This window comes from Antechinus flavipes, chromosome 2 (genome assembly GCF_016432865.1).
Source record: "Antechinus flavipes isolate AdamAnt ecotype Samford, QLD, Australia chromosome 2, AdamAnt_v2, whole genome shotgun sequence".
In the NCBI taxonomy this organism is placed as follows: domain Eukaryota; kingdom Metazoa; phylum Chordata; class Mammalia; order Dasyuromorphia; family Dasyuridae; genus Antechinus; species Antechinus flavipes.
Genome location: NC_067399.1, coordinates 311,218,777 through 311,224,792, shown reverse-complemented (window position 1 = coordinate 311,224,792; position 6,016 = coordinate 311,218,777).

Sequence of the window (6,016 nt, the reverse complement as noted above, 5' to 3'; positions counted from 1 at the left end):
TAAACTAAAGTCACAGAATGAAATACATGCAGATAGGTCCTGATTAGTGGAAAATAATGAATCCCCTGAAATTATGGCATTATTTGGACTTAACGTATATATTTCCATTGGGCTGAAATGAATTTCCTTATTTTGTGACCACTTCAAATGATTCACTATTTACACTAATAGGGACCTAGATAGGTATAGCCAATGTTTGGGTTTATTTTGCTTAACTTTTGCTTAACTCCATTTATAAGAAAGACTGGACAGGGAGAGATTGTGTGGTAATAAGGAGAAGGGCTAAGGAGAACTGATGAGAAACAAAAGAGAAAAACATAAAAATATCAAGCATTTAAAATGCTCAAAAGAAAGCAGAAGGAAGTTCAGAATAGGAAACAATCAGAGCTGTTTTGTTAATATAAATTTAAAAATTAAATTGTACATAACAATTTCACAATTTAATTCTCAATCCTCTATTCTTTGCATATTCAAATATTTGTATTTATTCTTTTTTTTTCCCAAAAAGCCCAATGAGAAGACTTTACTGTCATTATTAGTTGCAAGTCTTTCTCTAAAATAACTTGCTATATCTATTTCAACATTAGATACAGAAAAATGATAGAATAAAAAGCTATCATAAAACCCTCTACAAGTCAGAAACACCTTAAACTTCTCTGCAAAAGGACTTTATTAGTTACTATTTACAAACTCAGACAAACATAAGCCAAACATATTCATGACATGAAGGACAGTGCAGTACATTAACTAAACCACTTTCAATAACTCAGTTAATTCCACTAAACACACTAAAGGTCTTATAGATTTGTCCAATTCTTAAAGCCAGGAGTAATAATTGTTATTAAATAATGTGTAATGTTAAAAAGTTATTTTCTATCTTTTAAAATATATTTAGTCAAAAGTGAACATTTTCAGAGGTGTATATTTTTTAACTCTCAAAGGGACAAACTTGAATCTCCAAGTTTTAAGATCTCCATTATATTTCCTAGACATTCATAATCATAGACATTAAATGTTATATATCTAGCTGCTTCAGTTATGAATTGCCAAGCAAAACCAATAATTTTAATTAAATGTATTTTATTCATGTATTTTGTTTCTACATTACATTTATTTCTGAATTCTTCCATTCCCTTCTCCATTCTATACTCAGTAAGTCCTTAAACAAAGAGATTGAAATAAAAGAGTTAAAAAAAAATCAAAAGAAAAAAATGTTCAGCAACAGAACAATCACATCTGACAATATATGTACTATGTCATACATATAGTCCTCTAATTCTTTAGTAAAGATAAGAAGGTACTTTTATTCCAAGACTAAATTTTATTATTATAATTGAACAAAGTATTGAGATTCATGTATTGTTTTGTTTGTTATGATAGTAACTACATATGAATAAAGCACACTCCCTGGAATTAGGAAATCCTGCGTTTAAATCCAGCTTCAACCATGTATTCCCTGTATGACCTTGGACAAGTCACTTAATCCTGTTTGTTTCACTTCCTTGTCTGTAAAAAGAGTTGAAGAAGAAAAAAGTTGGAAAAACTACTCCAATGTCTTTATCAAGAAGATCCTAGATGGAGTCATGAAGAGTCAGTCACTACTGAAATGACTGAACAAAACTATGAATATTTCATTTCCTTTTTCTGTTTAACTCTGTAGCAGTTTATGTCTTTCTTGATATGTTTCTCTGAATCTGATATATTTTTAATTTATTACACCACATAATATGTATTCATTTACTTCTGGGATATTCTGTAAGCTTAATAGCATAACGTTTCACTAATACTTTTAGAATATCCTATACTCATGTACCACAATTTGTTTTTGTTTCCAAGTTTTTGCAACCACAATAAATGCTAAAATAAACATTTGAGTTTGTATGGAACATTTTTTGTCTTGTGACTTCATCAAGGTATATGCCTAGCAGTGGGATCTTGGGGTAAAAGAAATTTTAGTCACTTTTTAGTACAATTTCAAATTATTTTCCAGAATGGTTAGAGCAAGTCATTCATTGATATAATCTTTCCACTGTCAACTGTCAATGTCTTTTCACATTTTTGCCATTTTCCATCTGTGACATGAAACCAAATTATTTTGATTTGATTTTTTTTTGTTATTAGTGATACATAGCAGTCTTTCATATGCCATTTAATGGTTTGCAGCTATTCATTTGAAAATGGTTCATGCCTTCATCCATCTATTCACTGAAACGTACTGATCTCTTTAATTGAGTAGATAACTGAGATGGTGACTGACCTTGTTACTAGAGTTGAGAATACATAGTGGGGAGAGTGGGTGGGGGTTGGGGAGGTGCAGTTGAGAATACATATATACAGGAGAAGCGAGGGAATTGTTTAATTTTATGTTAGACCTAAAGAGTTGAACAATGCAGATTAGTCAGTTACCTGTAAAATTCTTATAACAAATATGGTCTTTTAAAGACTAACTTTATGTTATATTTACAGATTAAATAATTCACACAACTATTATGTTTTTGAAGCAGCAAATTCACTGCAATGAGCCCATTTGTCTGATTGTTTAGTATGGTAAAAAAAAAAAAGTTGCTCATAGAAAGAAAGCAGGGGACAATGCTGGCATACAAATGAATGATATTCCAATTCACAAATCACAAAATGCTTTAAAAACATCTCCCTTTTATCTTGGTTCCTTGTAATATCTTCCATATTGATTTACAACCAAAGCAATCACATTATGTACTATTTCCCTCCCATGTTTTATAAAAGATATATAAGTATAAGATATTCCCTATGAAAAATAGTCCACTCATTCATTCTCTCACACTTTCAAAAACTATAAAGCAACTGATCTGTTTTGTTCTTCACTAATACACTAAAGCACTTTATTATGCTTCATTATATACTTTATAATTACTAGAATGCAGGTTCCTTGATGACAAGTACTATGTCTTATCTAAGCCTTGTATTTCCTGCAGTGCTCTGCAAACATTGGTTGAATTGCTGAAAATGAAAACAATTAGAGAATAGATTTTAAAAATTTGTGGTACAGGAATATATAGTAATATTACTGTGCCATAAAGAATAACAAATATGATGGATCCAGGGAAGTATGGGAAAAGTAATGATCTGATGCTAAATGAAATAAACAGAACCAAGAAAATACACACAATATGTAAAAAAAAAAAACATGCAGAATAATTACAATATTAATGGAAAGAAAGAACAGCAACAAAAAACTCAAAAGTTAATGTTGCAAAATTACAAGAATAAGCATGGCCCCAAAGAAGAGATATGGATAAAAAACCCCTCCCTACTCTTTTTGCTGTGACAGCAGATGTATAGATGTGGACTATGACATATATTTTCAGACAATCTCAGTGTATGGATTGGTTGTGCTGATTTTTTTTCCCTCTTCTTTTTCCTCTCAAAATATTATTTGTATTATTTTATAGAGCTAGAAAAAATAATAACAAAATTCATCCGGAAGAACAAAAGGTCAAGAATTTCAAGGGAATTAATTTTTTAAATGCAAATGAAGGTGGTCTAGCTGTATCAGATCTAAAACTATATTATAAAGCAGTAGTCATCAAAACCATTTGCTACTGGCTAAGAAATAGAATAGTTAATCAGTGAAATAGGTTAGGTTTACAAGACACAATACTCAATATCTATAGTAATCTAGTGTTTGATAAATTCAAAAACTCCAACTTTTGGAATAATAATTGACTATTTGACAAAATTTGCAGGGAAAATTGGAAATTAGTATGACAGAAACTAGACAATGGACCCACATCTAATACCCTATACCAAGATAGGGTCAAAACTGGTTCGTGTTTTAGACATCAAGATTTATACTTTAAGCAAATTAGAAGATCAAAAATAGTCTACCTTCAGATCTGTGGAGAAGAAAGGAACTTGCGGCCAAAGAAGAAGTAGAGTAACATCATGGAATGCAAAAAGGATAATTTTGATTATATTAAATTTAAAAGTTTTTGTATAAGCAAAACTAATGCAGACAAGACTGGAAGGGAAGCAGTAAAGTGGGAAAAAAATTTACATTCAGTTTGAGAATTGACTCAAAGTTATAAGAATATAAGCCATTCTCCAACTGATAAATAGTCAAAGGATATGAACAATTTTCAGATGAAGAAATTAAAACAAATTCTATTCATATGAAAAATGTTCTAAGTCACTATTGATCAGAGAAATGCAAATTAAGACACCTCTTAAATTGAATAAGATGACAGAAAAATATAATGATAAATGTTGGATTAGATGTGGGAAAACTGTGACACTAATACATGGTTGGTAGAGCTGTGAATCCAACTATTCTGAAGTAGAGAGCAATGTGGAACTATGCCCAAAAGGTTATCAATCTTTTCATACCTTTCAATCCAGCAGTGTCTCTACTGGGCCTGTATCCCAAAGAGGGAAAAGGACCCATGTTTATAGCAGCCCTTTTTGTAGTGACAAGGAACCAGAAACTGAGTAGATGCCCATTAGTTGGAGAATGACTGAATAAGTTATAATACATGAATGTTATGGAATATTATTGTTTTATAAGAGATGATCAGCAGGATGATTTCAGAAAAGCCAGAAGAAACTTACATGAACTGATGCTAAGTGAAGAAAGTAGAACCAAGAAAAACATTGTACACAGCAATTAGAAGTTTATATGATAAGCAGTTCTGATGGCTCTTTCCAATAGCAAGCTGACTCAGGCCAGTTCCAATGGTCTTGTGATGAAGAGAGCTATTTGCACCCAGAGAGAGAACTGTGGGGACTGAGTATGACCACAATATAGAATTTTCACTTTTGTTGTTGTTTGCTCTCTCATTTTGTTTTCTCTCTCATTTTTTTTCTTTTTTGATCTGCTTTTTCTTGTGCAGCCTGATAATTATAGAAATATGTATAGAAGAATTGCACATGTTTAACATATATTCTTGCTATCTAGGGAAGGGGGTGGGTAGAAGGGAGTGAGAATACAAGGTTTTGCAAAGATGAATGTTGACAACTATCTATGCATATATTTTGAAAATAAAAAAAAAGTTAAACTAAAAATATTTAAAATAAAAGAAAAAATAAAAATATTATTTGTTATATGGGAATGATTCTCTGGAAAGGGGGCAGAAAGAGATATTGAGAGAAATTTTAGTGATTAAAAAAAGATATTGGTCTTTCAGCATAAAGGCAAATGTTCTTGTGTAACCAATAAGTTGCTGTCCTGAAGACATCAATTTCAGCATTTTAGTGAACTCAGAGTGACCACATTTCTGTTGAATTTTGTTGTTTGTTTGCTTTTCCCTTGAGCAGTAGTAACAATATGTTTACAAGTAATAACTCCAGATATATTAGTTGCTGAGTAGATAGGAATGGGCCACCAGCCACAATCTATTCTATACCAGGACTCCCTAAGTACTGCAGAAAGGCAGAAAGAAGGGAGGATGATACATGACATGAAAGTAGATATCAACGTCAGGTAAAGCTTTAAGAACTAATTGCTAAACCACTGAGACTCATAGAGATTTTTTCTCTAACAGATATATTAAAAAACGACAAGGTAGCAAGTAAAAAATCATTGCTTTCCCCTTACCCTTCAGAATCACAGGGATATCTATGACTCTTTCCTCTGCAGAAGAAGATCCGTCAGCTGCCAGTTCTTTCAAATGAAGTTGTCAGAATACAGATTATCTCATGTGCCACCAAAGGGGGTTTCTTCAATGAATTTCTAAAGATTCGACCTCTCAACCCTCTGGGAATTATATATAATAAACTTTTTTAAAGTTTCAACAATAAGTGAAAACTCCAGCAAGAGAAATTCTACATACTTCTAGATTCAGTTAACATGTTGTTTGGTTTTACTGAACTACTTTGTTCCCCTTACTTCTTTTTTTGTTACCCTGGTCAGGGGAAGGATAGAAGATATATTTGAAAGTGAAGGTGACATAAAAATAATCAAAATTTAAGTAAATCAGAAATAAAACTATCCAAGAATCCCAAAGCCATAGCCTATCCCACAAAATGTTCACTAGCCTGT